This window comes from Sitophilus oryzae, unplaced genomic scaffold (genome assembly GCF_002938485.1).
Source record: "Sitophilus oryzae breed Bouriz unplaced genomic scaffold, Soryzae_2.0 scaffold_1441_pilon_pilon, whole genome shotgun sequence".
Taxonomy (NCBI): Eukaryota; Metazoa; Arthropoda; class Insecta; order Coleoptera; family Curculionidae; genus Sitophilus; species Sitophilus oryzae.
In genome coordinates this window covers 1947722-1963533 of record NW_022146106.1, presented here as the reverse complement: position 1 = coordinate 1963533, position 15812 = coordinate 1947722, and the positions used below count along the sequence as shown (strand labels likewise).

Genomic DNA, 15812 nt, shown 5'->3' with positions numbered 1-15812 from the left:
GAAACTACAGGAAACATTTTCGAAACATAAGACCATTTAGTAGAATTTGAGGGTCGAGTTTTTTTTCGAAACTGAAGCTATGTTTCTGTTTCTGTTTCTGTTTTTATAAATAGAAGAGGTTGGTTTATAAATAAAACAGAATATAATTGAGACCGTTTGGTTGAAATCCACCTTATGAAAGCTCAATTCCTTATTTCTTAATTTTAATTACTGTTCTTGATCAAATAATACTATATAAAACAAATATTCGAGAAATGACTATTTTGTAAATTCACCAATATTTTTTGAGTTCTCTATAAATTCCTTACTCTTTTCATAAAAATACTCATGAGATTTGGGCAACGATCCAGCTACGTCGAAACACCGGTTCTCGATAAATCACCAAAGTTAAGCGACGTTAAACGATGCAAGTGGACGGACTGATGACCCTTTGCAAACTCTGTCGTTCAAACAGCTCATTCACGCCGATTCGAGGCCGGTTAAGATTGGATATCTCATTAGTTAGTGTTGATTTAGACATCGCCAAGTCAGTAGGCCATTGACAATGATATTACTGAGGACTGCGGTTCGGATTCCGCGTAAACGAAGTAGGCCTCCTACAGATTAGCCTTAGCAGAAAAAAGAAGACCTTAAGTCAACGTTTTTTACTTTACTTTCATAAAGTGCTCCTACACAGGTCCTCCAACAAGAGATAGAAAGAGAGACAATGAAAAAGCAAACGATCTGGCTAGAAAAGGACTGAACATTCTACTAACTGGACCAGCACCGTTCTGTTTCCTAAGTGGAAACCAAGTTAAAGCGGATCTTAAGAACCTGGAAGATTCATTCCGTAACATGGAATGGTCATCCTCCAAGGGTCTAAGAAGTCTAAGACAATGGAAGAAATTTCTCTGAATGAAGCTAACCTAACAATTCTTAAAATTGTATTAAGTTTACTAAACATTCCATTTCAATCTAAACATTTCAGCATATAATATAGTAACTTATTACAAAGCAAATCGAGAAGAGAAATTTAAAAGATTAAAAAAACAAATTTTCTTTTATCAAAGAAATTTAACAAATTAATATTTTTTAACAATATTCTTTATACTTTTTTATTTTTTTATATTATTTTGTTGGACTAAAACTCTTGTTTTTTCTTAAAGTTAAATTGAAAGAGAAAACTTTACAGACTCCTAAATATTTCTAACTTTTATTACATTCCGAATAATTTAACGTTGAAAGTATTAATAGAGAGACCTCTAAAAATATCTTGATATTTTTACTAAACTATTTTTACTATAAAATCAAATTTCGTTCAACGATTTTTCACTATACTAACGCAACTCTCCACCTCTTTTAAACCCGATAAATATTTGAATACGTCCCAGACATATAAATATCGTATGCGCAGACTTAATATACGGGATACCTACATACATAAAAGCCGTATAGACGGCTTTTCACATGCCCTGCCGACTTAAATCAAGATGGCCTTGGCGTCATACCAGCCACGAGATGCAGATACATGAATCCGGTCGAAGATGTATTTAGCGCGGCCGTCAGTAAATTGGACCGGTGATTATTAGACGGTCTGTATATTTTTTAAACATAATTATTTTATTATAGTAAAGATACTTTATTATTTAGGGGTTAGCATGACTATGTTTAGTTGTCTAAAACTATATTACTGTGATAAATATTTCAGCAACCTCTATCTCTTTTTTATTAGCACAAATTGCTTGAAATGTGATAGACGATGACGAATTATGAAATAAGATTTAATCTTGGACTAACATTGTTTTTTATTTTCAAATTTACAAATCAGTCAAATGTTTCACTCACCATTACCAAGTGTGATAAAAGAAACATGAAAAAAGATCAGGCGAATAGCCAAACACCATATAACACATTAAATCCGTTTTCAAGTCTCAAACTACTCTAAGAAGCGTCTTACCCAAAACATGACTGAAAACGTCGATGTGAGGAAAAAAATGTATATACCAGTAACCATGTCAGTGCAATCTGTCTTATATTGGAGAGCCAAAACGTCCTCTAAATATATATAAACATAATACACATTGTAGACCATGTGTGGTCCAAGCACCAAAACATAAAGTGGTCGGAAGCTTGGGTTCTCCACAAAAATCATCATTGGAAAAAAACGTAAATTTAAAGAAACCAGTTTATATCAAGCCAAAGTAAGAGTACGTCCATAGTGCAGCGGCTTCCAGCTTCCCGCTTTATCGCGGCAGACTAGCAGTGAAAAATAGAGGAACAATTGTATGCGAGTGGTCAAAGTGCGCCAGTCAGCCAGCTTCAATCGGCTTAAACTGCCTTTATCGGCTTTTATTGGAATGAATTATTGTTTCTTTTTGTCATTTATCCGCTTCACCCGTTCAACAATTTTATCCTCGCTACCCAAAAAGGATACCGATTGAACTCCCTCCCTCCCCCAAACTTAATCTACCCTGCTCGGCTCATTTCTAAAGTTCCAATAAAGGTTACCCTTGAGCACAATTCAAGCTATTTATTTACAAAATTATTAAAAATTAGTCGATTTCAATCATAACCATCTTGTGTACATCTACATTATTTATATATATTAAATCTATATTTCTTATTATTATTATGATATATTTTGAAAACTGCAGCATTTTTTTTAAACAGTGTTCAATTTTGTTGAAAATATCCTTCAATTTGTTTCTTTCTCCATGCGGGAATATTCGTAAAATTTTTGATGGTGAGCTGTGAGTTGTGGATATAACGTTTGATATTTACCAAATTCAAAATGAGACCGATTAATTTCATGAACGCGAGTAGTACTTTTTTGTGTCAATTTAATATGAACATTATCACTAGCTAACAAATATATATATATATATATATATATATATATATATATATATATATATATATATATATATATATATATATATATATATATATATAATAGTACGTGATAGCTCCATGATGCCAAATGGCATTCCCGCTTCCTACAAGCGGTTGTTATGGCCACTACCTGCTTCAATGCCACAGGTTCACAAAGCGATAAGACCTGCAGCGATATAAGCCGGCCACCGGAAAGCGGGAACGTACAAGCGGTTGTTATGGCCACATCTGTAGCAATCCAAGCGTGGAAATTTCCACATTATGGCAATTCGCACTTATCAAACGTTCAAATTCTGGCGTCCTTAGTGAAAAACTAATGTGAGTTTAAGAGAATATTCCATTTCATTGATACAAATTATCTTAACCCAACAAAACGCTTAACGTTTTAAAGTCTCTTTACAATTTAACGACATTACTTCGACATAAATTCTGTTCGATGCCGATGTGCGTAGTATTTATATCTAAAAATTTATAGTCGTTTAACTTAAGAGTAATATAATTTGCAACTTTAAAACAGCTAAGAATTACGATTATTAGTTACTAATAATAGAGGAAAATAGTAACAAAAAGAATATAATCGGAGAAAGGATACAAAATGAAATAAGAAATATAAAAATTAGTAAACTTGATAAAGTCCAAATAGGTTTTGAAAAAAATAAATACAGCGACATACAATACAATGAGATATACAGTGAGGTATGAGAGGAAAAATAAATCTGGTAAACACAAAAGAAATCTGCAAAACTAAGCTTTCGAAAAGATAAAATAGGAAGATGCAATTTACGCAAAGCAAAGATCTGGTTAGGTCATATAGAAAAGATCTATATAGAAATCAAAAATGGAAGAAGACGAATACAAGAGTAACTGAATAGTTTTAAGTCTTCTAAACTGAAGAATAAATGCGAGACTCGAAATGAAAAGAAAAAAGATTGTAAATAAAAATGCAGAAAGAATCATTGCATAAAGAGGGTGCATACTGATTTTTTAAATATACCTAAGCACTTTTTTAGGAGTCAAGTTACATTCAAATACCTGCTTCTGTAACCTCCAGAATTCTAAGTAATCGATATTTTGCATCGTATTTTTGATATTCTTTATCTTCCTTCTATTCCAAACCAATCTGAATGAAATCAATATAAAGAAGCTAATGCAGTAGTGGATGGGTAACTGCAAATCAAAGACCGAGAACCTCTTGGTTTGGGTTTTAGTCTTGCAGTCTAAAGTATTTTTGGTTTTGTTCTCAACTCAATTTGTATTGCCTTACTTTTTTCAGAATTTCATAGAAAATACTTCATAGAAAAGAGCTAACTAAAAATCATTATACTTTTAGCTATTACATAGAAAGTCAAAACATTTTATTCAAAAAGTGTCTATACCTATGTGGCGGATACAGTTGGTAACGCCAGCAGTGTTTACAAAAAATAACTATTTTATTTTGTAGAATTTCTTGCAATGGCGAAATACCCATATAGGATTTTTTTTGAGATTTTATTCAAAATTCAACATTGTCTACTACCCGCAATTTACTAAATATCAAAAAGATTTAAAAAACAAAGTAATGGACAAGCCTAGCTAGGCGTAATTGACTACGGTTCGTGCCATCAACGGAGACTGCACTCGATAAATACATCCAAACACTATTCGCGCAGATGTTCGTATACTATTTTTATGACGCTGTAGTATTCCAGCCATGTAAAACGAAATGTTAAGGTCTAAAATCCTTTATATTTCTTGCCAGAGATTCACCAGAGATTTTCCTTTCTTTCTATTAAAAATTGAAAGTAATTATTTAATTATATTTAATTTACAGCATTGGATGTATTATTCCAATGAATGAGTTTAACGTTTATTTGTTAATAACAAATATACAGAAATATAAACCACGAATCTATATTTTGTTCTAGTCAGCCAATTTTGATGATTAAGCAATTTGTTATGTTAATACTTGTTAAATACTTAATTATTTATCTTTTAAGTTTCTTTTTAAATTAAAAAGTCCCCAACTAACTAGCTATACCAGGGAAAACAAAATCTTATTTTAGCTAAGTTTGAAGCACTCAAAGAGTGATTGAAAAAAGTCAGGAATGTCAAGACCCCTTAATCATTCATTAAGGTGGATTTTTTCTCGATAGTTTGTCTTTAGATCAGTAGTTCCCAAACTTATTTTTCTCGTGGACCACTTTCAAAATTTTACTGGTTTCGGTGGACCCCCTGCTGCTACATTTCTACCACATTCTTAAAGTCGCCAAAAAATAAAAATTGTGTCACTTCTGAGTTCTGTCCCTATATTCCGATATGTAAAATAAAAACGAAAAATGGTACATTTTATATCACTTTATTTATTAAAAGAATAGAATTACAAGAAAAATATTAAGGTAATATAGGTTCAGGTCATAATTTTAATTAATGGGAAGGATGTATCTGATGGAGTGTCAGCAAACGATCAATGTTTGGCTTTATTTTTGTGAGCAATAACCGCAAATCCCCCCGCTCTGTGATGTTTAATTTGCTCTTTTTTTGTTAAGAGGTTTGTAACGGCACTAAAACTCCTTTCGACAAGGTATGACGAGGGAAAAGCTATTAAAAATTTCCTTGCGATTTCCCACAGTCCAGGATATTTTTCGGGTATTTCTGCTTGCAGCCAAAATGTTGGGTAGCCTTTTCTAAATTTCACCTTCAGCTCCTCATTAGTGCTTAGCTCGAGCAGCTCCTCTTGTAATACAACATTGGCCACTTCCGTTTCATCAAATGGATTTATGATCCATGGTGGTATATCCATCGTCAGTATATCTTCAAACCTGGTTTTGAAGTCATCATGCAGAGCACTTAAATGTTGACTGTAGGTATGGATATCCTCATCAATACATTCTACCTGCGACAAGTTTGGAAATTGAGAGAATTCGCGCCGACTAATGTTTTGCTTCATAAATTTCAATTTCCCAAGAAAAGCCGAAATTATCCCCTTTGTTTTTATTAAATTCAGGCTGTCCCCTTGTAACTGCAAGTTAATATCATTAAATTTTTTAAACAAATCTGTCAAATACGCAATGTCTGCTTTGAATTTGATCAAGTTTTCTTTTAAATCTGGATCTCTACTTTCTAAGAACTCTAATATGGAATCGAAAACAGAGTAAAATCTCGTTAAGCATGCACCTTTCGACAACCAGCGTACTTCAGTATGTAAGAGCAGTCGTTGGAAGTCTTCATCATTTTCGTCGCACAATTGAGCAAATAAACGCGTATTCAATGCATTGCTTCTGATTTTGTTGACAGCTTTTATTACAAAATGAAGAGATTGGTTCAACCTGTCACTTAAATGTTTTGCCACAAGATGTTGTCGGTGGATTACGCAATGAATAGCTGTAAGTCCTGGTATAATTCTTTTGAGATGACTTATAAACCCACGATATCGCCCGACCATTGCAGGAGCTCCGTCTGTTGCCACTGAAATAATGTTTGTAAATGGGATCGATTTTTCCGTAAAAAAATTACTCAGGACATTAAATATTGATTCGCCTTTAGTGTCAGTCTCCAAAGTTCTGGCAAATAGCAATTCTTCGTGAATTTCTTCCTCAACAATAAATCGGACATATGCCAATAGTAATGCTTCATTACTGGGTAACGTTGACTCGTCCAGTTGTATAGAAAAATGAGTTTTTTGCAGATGATTGCACAAAAAGCTTTCGATATCAGAGCTCATTTCATCAATGCGTCTTTGTACAGTATTGTTACTTAATGGAATTCTTTTTAGTACGTCAAATGGAGATTTGTGCAAAACAGTTTTTAAAACCTCTTCAACAGCGGGTAAAATTAATTGTTCTCCGATAGTGTGCGGTTTTCCAGATTTTGCTATAAGTAATGAGATATTGTAAGATGCCCGCAAGCCATCATCGTTACTTTGAGATGTTGAAGCGAACATACTGTGCATGGTGGGTCTCTTTCCATATTTTTCTTTCAATGTTTGAAAATATTTTAAATCTTTACCTATTTTATCAGTATGACACCTTTTTAGATGATCTTCGAGCTTTGATGGTTTCATAGAGTCATTGCTCAAAACTTTGTTGCATAATAGGCACATGGGCAATTGTTTGTCTGCCTCTGATGGAACAAAACCATATTTCAAATAATCGATACTATATTGTCGACATTTTTTCTTTGCTGTAGCCATGTTTCGTGTCAGTTACCTTCCTAAAAAAAATGTTTTAGTAACCAAGTTTTTTTCTGAATATAGGTATCACACCGCAGCCTTTGTCAGCACGCGGAAATAGAATTACGGCTTGTAAAGGGACCAACTAATAAACCGCTGAGACAAATACAGACGTTTTCGCAAAACGGTATCAATTTTAAAGTACATAATTTACCACTAATTTTTAATAGTATAAATAAAAATTGGTGTACTCAGTATCGAATACTGATCATATTTGTGTAGGAAAAATAAAAGTCGAAATCCCAAAATTGTCCATAAAAACGATAACTAACATTTTATTAAATCAATGAGTTCACGCGCTCCGTGTATTTGCGTATTTTTTGTCTGCGGCTTCATTGTTAAAACGTGACAAACTGGCATCGAAGTCCAAGCCCCTGCCCTTTTCCCGTCGCCCGCGCACCGCTCGCTCTTTCCGAAAAGGAATAGTTTTGATAAAATAGTTACTTCAAAACCAATTTAAAATGATTATGAAATTACTGTTTTATAAAATTAGTAGTTATTTGCAAGAAAAATTACAAAATTAATTGCTCTGCAATATTGCTTATTCGGCCTTTTTAGAGAGGCAGTGTTTCTCTCGTGAAAAAACAATTGAATAAAACGTGCTGTGTTTGTCTTCAAATCGAAAGAGGACAATTAAAATATCTGTAAGTTACTAAGTTACCTATCTATACAGGCCGTTGTGATCAACCGACTAGTACACGTAAACAAAATACTTAAGTACTATAACAAAAAAAGGTAGGTTACTTACTTTTCTCCGGCACTAGCAAACACAGATATAAATTTTCTCACAACTTTTTTTCCAAATTCCGCCTTTTTTCGAAATTCCGGAAACAAATGAATGCGTTTGCCTTTGGCATCAAGTATTTATAGTGGTGATCAAGTTCATGTCTGAACAAGCATTAAGCATTGTCGGGCGGATAGCGCTTTGCAAGTCTGTACACGAAATTGTACGTAATATCGAATACGCAAGTTTGGACAAGTAACAGTCGCTTGCCTTATTAAAATATTATCTGCTTAGATAGGTACTTAAAACAATGTAGGTAGGCCCTTATAAAAACTATGCTTACATTTTTGCTCTTTACTATCAAAAGCAGATAAATTTTCGTGGACCCCCATTAACATCTTATGGACCCCCATTTTTTGTTCACGCCTACGTAGACCCCCAGCAAGTCTCCCGTGGACCCCTGGGGGTCCACCTGGACCACTTTGGGAATCACTGCTTTAGATTCATCTCGATAGCTTCATTTTTGTTGGACATGTTTGTTCCTGAGGAATTCAGTAACGACTTAAAAAATGCCTTTGTTTTTGGTCCTTATCAACACGCATATGAAAATGAGTTTTTTATTTTTCTAATTTCACTGTCATGGAAAGGTCATATTATTGCTGTTTGTTGGAAGGAGAGATGGGATTAAGTCCAGAAGTTGAACCTCTAAATCTCTGCTATGTTCAATTAAAGCAACAAGAGTCGATACAACTTATGAACTTAAAACCATCTCTGCTTTAGTAACTCCCAACAAACAATAACTATATTAACTTTTCAATAACAGTTACATTAGAAAAACAATGTCTTCTTGAAAAGCAAATACCCCCAATGAAAATAAAGATACTGAGATGAATAAAAAAACTATCCAGAAGAAAGCACCTTGATGATAAAGTGGTTTTCAAAATTCCCTACTTTGTTTAAACCATTCCACAACTTTCCTTTAACTTTTAATTTGAAAAAAGATTAAAAAGCCAAATAATTTATGCTTTCAAGTCCTCTTTCTGCAATCTATTCTACACATTGGAAAATTTTAGAGTGGTATATAATAAAACTATAAACTATACTCAAGTGTATAATAAAAATTCTGTGAAATGACATAGTGCTATTCAAATAAAGAAGGTATAAGATGTAACATGTTTTATCTAAATAGTCAATAGATTGGTCTACAGACACAGTCTATTGTAAATATTGTTGTTAAATATTGAACATGGTTTCGAATACTGACAACTGTTATGTGGTACTAAACTCTGTTTACAGAAAACTGTTTAAAAGTAATTTAATGAGGTTATTGGTAAAAAATATAATAATAATTATAAGGTATGCAGTTAACAATAGAAAAGAAAAACTGTCTAAGAGATTATCTTCGTGAAGATACTCGTTCCTTTATAACAAATATATAATTAAATTAGCGGAACTTTAACATTAGTTTATGCTTTGAATCTTTTTTACTAGTTTCTTCAATATATTGCTCTTAAATATCTATTATCACAGTAAAACCCAGAAATCAGTAAATGTTAACAATTACGAATTAAAAGTCATATTCACTCATTTGCTAACATTAAGGCTGTATTCCGTTGCAAAACCAGGCAAACCAGACCGGTAAACTACGGTAAAGAGCAGTTCCTGAAAAACATCGGTTTGATACGGAACGGTTCGGTAAAATACTGGAAACGTCAAATGATGACGTTTTCTAAATTTCAATACCTCTATTATAAAATTTATCTTTTATGCATTTTTAATGTACCTATTCTCTGCTTTTACGTTTGCTTCTTCTTTTCAATGGAGTTTAATACTGAAAAGTGCTTTATTAATAAACTGTTAAACTCGTTAGACAGCCCAAGTGAAGATTTGCAGGTCCAATATTAAAACAAGATTAAAACAGATCAATAATAAATAAACAAATCTATTCAATATTTATATTTTTATAGCTTACAAAACATTCACGATTACTTGTTGTCTTGTTTTTCATGATTTCTTTAATAAAAATTATGTTCCTGACTTTAAGAGACAATGGCTGCATGATAAGTTTAAAAGGTTCTAAAAAGTCATTGTATTTAGGTAATGAAATATATTTACCTTTACTGCCTACCTCCATTGCTTTTGGATGTAAATACAAAATATTCTTACAAATTTTAGAAATTAAATGAGGATTTTACTTGAACTTCCAATATTTGCTTGATTTCTGTCACATAAATGACATTGATTGTCAAACAAAACCAGAAAAACCAGCCTTCTCGCGCTAGTTAGTTTGGTGACAGTTATAACCGAATTTTTCAGGAACCGTGTTCCGTAATAAGAAAACTTTCAGGAAACCGATAAAAACGGAACATATAACGATAACCACGGTAAGCAACGGAATACACCCTAAGCCAGTAAAAATTCAACAATTAATTTTGAAACAAACATTTACTAGGTAACCCTAGCATTCAAATTCGTTTTGTTTTTTTCTAGCAACTGTCTGTAATCTACTATCTGGAAATTGCGTTGTGATCCCACAGTGGCTAACTGAAAATTTGACGTCATACATTCAATATTGATACTAATATATTCAAATTTGTATTAAAATTAAAAATAACTAAGGAATCACGAAAAAAAAAAGCTAAAACCAAAGCAATTTAATCTCATTCGTGCAACTTCATGTTAATTGATAGTCAGTTAGACGTTTGATGTTTGATACTGTTTGTAGCTAAGTAAAAAGATAAATATTTTAGTTCTGTTTTAGTTATAGTATTCTTGTAATTTAAGTTTGAATGGATCAGGAAGTAGTAGAATTTTAGATTCTCTTTCAGTGGCATGTTAGGCTTTTATCAAAGAGATTGTATAAATGCGGCCCTAAATAAGTCAGATGATGTGACGTTAAACCCTTGTCGCAGGTTCCTAAACCAAGATATTCTTCTCCTTCCAATAGATCTTTTGCTACAATACACATTACATGATTTTCTCAGCATCCTACGGTAGGCCCAAATCTCGAAGGCTTCTAGGCTGTGCTCGCAGTATGCGTTGAGGGTCCAAGCTTCTACACCATACAAGAAGACTGGGAATATACAGCACTTGAGCATCAGTGTTCTGAGCTCGAAGCTCAGGTCGCGGCCATCATTTTTAAGAGAATTTAATATATGAAATGTATTACAACAATGTTAATTTAATTTATTAAGGACTCGTCAATTACGTAATGTTCACTTTTTAAAAATATTTCAGAAATGCGTTTTAACAAAACAGAGTACTCCTATATAAAAGTAAAAGTTGCCTGCTGTCCCCCCCCCCAGTTAGTAGTATAATATACACTTTCTACGCATTTTCAGTCATATTGTAACCAATTAGTTAAAAAATATTACCGTAATATATTATTAGCGATACAATGCAATATTTAATTGTTACAAATCTTTATGTAATAAGCTAAAACCACAAACAAGCTTAAATAATAATTTCTTTAAATAAGAAAAAATAAACGCAATGACTAAGATCAATATATACATTTTCAATAAACTTTGCTAATTGTTCCTATTAAGTATTTTAAATTGATATTTTCTAACGATTATTTCAAATTTAATTAAAAATTATTCTCAAAAGTTTAGAATGAAAAAAATCATCCCTATATCAGTAATTAAACATTGACCAACATAGAGACTTCACATAGTCATTAAATCGGTATAGGGGTAACTTAACGAACAGGCCATGTTTAAGTGCAAGCATATCCCTCAATAGCTTAATCAAAGCAACCCCTATAATAACATATGATGCATTAAAATCAATGGAAACACAAACATGGAGCTAGGTCACTTGAATTACATTAATTTTCCATATTAATGAATAAAATAAGCAATCAAAAGCAGCTTCAAAGAGTACACACTCGTAATTATTAATTTTCTCAAGTAAGTTTATTGTTAAAGCTTTCAAAATTCTGCTGCAATAGCAAACAGGCACTATCAATGCTTGCAACAGGCGAGAATATGTATATTATCCGCGTACAACAGGATATTGAAGAATTTAAAACAATTTCTAATGTTATATAATGTAGATAAGAAACGATAGGGGTCTCACGTGAGATACCTATGCCACATCAGATGTAAGTATGTAAGACAAGGACTTCTTAAAACCATTATCTTTTACAAACTGAGACCTATTATGGATGTACGAAGAGAACCATCTAAGTAGATCACCACAAATAAAAATACCCTTTTCAATTTATAAATTTGAATATTGTGATCAATTTTGTCAAATGCCTTGCTGAAACTGGTATATATAGGATCCATTTGTACCATTAGCTATTAAGGAATCATTAAGAATAATCTTCAACTTACCTCCTTCCAAATATTATATGTTCAGATTCACTAAATGTCTTACAATGTTTAAACGAATTAATATAAAACATCTTCTAGCCGTTAAAAAAAAATGTTCCACTTGCTTCACTCTTCTATATCTAAAGGCTCAAGTGAAGATCTAGTATCGATTCCTCCTAGCCACATGGGGCATAGAAGGTGATGAAAATACTGATAAGATAGCAAAGGCTGCGGCGAACGATGGAAAGATTTTATACAACTTGCAATCCTCAATCTCTGAAATAATTTTTTTACATCTATACATAATTAAAAGTGGTACTCAGGCAAAGTGGGAGGCAACTAAAAACTGAAATAAACTATTTAAGTAAACTTCAAACCTTCATCCTGGAAAAAGCATTAATTGCATCTAAAATTAATTGATTGATTAAAAAAATGCCTATTGATGTCTAAATGCCCATTGATTAAAAAAAAATGGCATTCCAAGTAATAATATTCGATATAAGGATGCGACACCGTGATATTGTCAGAAAATGCAACTGATTTCCAAATTCTTCTAAACAAGGTCAATGACGAAAGTCACTCGAGTCGAAAAATTAATATTAGATAAACTAAATGTATGGCTGTTAGTAGACACAAAATTCCGAACATCAGAATTCCCTTAGATGGTGACGTTATCTCCATATATCTATATATCTCCTCTCTATATAAGTATGAGATGCATGGTTCAACGTATCCAGATCTGGAGATAAAATGTAGGATCGACCAAGCTAGAAGAACTTTCTTAAAACTTCGAAGGTTTCTCATAGATAGGAACTTGAACTTCGGCTTTAGATACAGAACGGTCTGGTCCGTGCTATTGTATGATGTGGAAGCATGGATACTGAAAGTAACAGCTGTGAACAGAATTGAATCCTTCGAAATGTGGACCTTACGACGAATGCTGTGTATCAGGACCAAGTGTGTTATTGTGTGAAAAATAAAGATATTTCCAGAAGAGCTGATCTAGAAGAATGTGGGGGCTTTGAAAAGTTTTTTTGTTCGCAGCCTATTTGGGAGACATACTACGTGGAGAACGCTATCACTGTCAGCGTCTCCAGGGTAAAATCGAAGGGGTTAAAAGGGGTAGGTATAGGTTATAAAAGTTATCCTGGTTGAGAAATATTCGTTCTTGGGCAGGTATACCGACTTCCAAGCACTCCAAGTCGATGTAATTAATAGAACCATCTAATGAGAAAGAAAAGATAAACGCCTAGTCCGCAGGAATCCTAGGAAAAGTTACTCACGAAATTATTGCACAGGGTGTTTTGAAATTAAGGGTAAAAAACAACCCTCCAATTAACCCTGTATAATAAGCCAAATTCTTAAAGTTTATAAGAAACTGAGTTTATGAACTAAAGTTGATAGATTGAAATACAGTTTGCTAAAAAATTCATGAAAATAGAGCTAAAAGTAAAAAAAAATATAACGCTTTAAATTTGGCGGAAAATGTTTCGCTGCTTTTTTTGGCATCTGAGTGTATATCTTATTTTTAATAAATATAAGTAATGTATTGAGACATTACATTTAAAAGTATCCTGCGAATCGATACACCTCTCCATGCAATCGAACAATGAAAATATGTTTTCCTTCAGTACTATCTATTGTTTTTTTGTTTACAAATATGTTCCGTTGAATATTTATGCGGGTGCGATAACGTCGTAACAAGCTGGAACATTATTCGCAATTGCCGCATCTCTCATGATACTCAAGCAAACTGGTATTTATTGCGGTGCGCGCTTCTCACACCCGATTCACCCATGTGTAATACGTGATGTAAATACGAAATAATGAGGATTTAGTTGCGTAATGGCCAGCCGTTCCCCCGGCTTTATTGTTTCATGTTTTTATATGTGTTGGTTTTATTCTGTAGTAAATTTATTATTAAAGCCGAAATTAAAGCTAATATTAACCCATATTTTCTGTTGAAATTGAAACATTAATGAGTATCTCTAATCAGAAAACTGGGCCAGATCTGTTATGCACAGGTTAATTCACAGTCAGCCAGACGCATAGTGCTGAAAACCAGAATCGAAGAGCTAAAAGCAGAAAGAATATTGAGATTACTGATGCAACACCTACAAGGTAGAGCTTTAACAACAAATTTAATATAACCATACCAGGAAGGGAAACTGGAGAAATGGTGTACCCATTCAAGCTGAGGCAACCTGCTTTACAAATGGTTCAAGAACATCGGAAGGCGTAGGAGCTGGAATAGTAGGACCGAAACCAGGAATATCTTTCCACGTAAGCCTATCTAAGGATGTCACAATTTTCCAAGCGGAAATAACGGTAATCCACTATTATGTACTACTACTACTGCCATTACTCGCTGACGAGTATTTGACACGCATCAGAAGATGGTCACGCAAGGCGTTTTCTTTCATGAGCTTTTCTGTGACTGAAAAGCCCGATACGTGACGTTATCCGTCTACCGCACTCCAGACATTCAAAAATCTCATTGTTTTGTTGCCTCTTTACTTTTTGGTTGTCGCTGTTAACTGACTTTACAATTCTTCTCCATTCCGTTCTATTGTGAACTGCTTCTTCCCACTCATTGTGCTTGTTAATTCCCTTTAAGTTTTCGTGAAAAATATCCTTGTGTACCTTTTGAGTTGTCCACCCGGCCTCCTCTTACCGTCTACAAGCTCACCGTAAAGCAGATATTTTGGTATGCGGTTTTCTTGCATTCTGCATATGTGACCAGCCCATCTTAAGCGGGACTTAGTAATCATGACTTCAATACTCTCGCAGTTAGGTTTTTCAAGCACCGATACGTTTGAGACATGATGGAACCATTTTATTCTTTAAAGTTGTCTAAGATGTCTCTGTTAAATGCACAATCGTGGCAACATAGTTCACAACGGCAACACAGCAACGTGGTATGTTTTCCGTAAAGTCAGGTACCAGTCGAGTGTTGGATGTAGGGCGAAAAAAGGGCCAAAATAGACCATATGTGACCCTTTTTAGTTTTAAGTGATTTTTAAAATCGAATTTTAGTATTCATGGTAGAAACGTCGAATGTAACTGTTTGAGAATAAAAAAGTTTTGTTAAGTTTAAAACGATTAGTTTATTTCCGAATTTATTTCACAATCAGCGAGGCATTTACATACAAAACATTTTACTCCTTCGAGCCGGATATAGTAGTTTATTATTGTGAATAAGTTCGGATGGTTTTTAATTTGGGTTTTCTGATACATCGGAAACTATATTTTTGTCTCTGTTGCAACTTGTTTATGTGTTCATGTGTCGGCGCACGGTGGGGTATTAGCATGAAAAAGGTGATCGAAATTCGAAAAAGCAAATGTGTTTAAGATTTCCCAAAAAAAGATAAATGATAAGTTAAATCATCTCTGCCATGAATGGCGTTGCTATGGGTGTGTTTAGTTGCATTCATTTGTTTCAACGAAACGTCAAAGTTGTTACTTCTCACAGATAAGAGGTAAATGGCTAAATTTTATGTTTAAAATTATAAATTGTTGTTGTTCTTGTGCTCTTTTTACGTTTATATTATCCTTTTGATTGAAAATGGCTCAGCAAGCTGCAGGTATTGTTGTGAACATACATTTAATATGGTTATATGTATATGTATATTCGACAAATTGTATAAAATATTATTTTTACCCTTATTCTACGGCTATGCCTAAAGAATTT

At 33.3% G+C, this 15812-nt stretch overlaps 1 protein-coding gene across 1 annotated transcript in view; it reads right to left on the bottom strand.

Annotated features, from left to right (window-relative positions):
• Positions 1–15812, bottom strand: part of LOC115876994 (ecdysone receptor-like) — a 924397-nt gene that overhangs the window by 608195 nt on the left and 300390 nt on the right. The window lies entirely within an intron of this gene.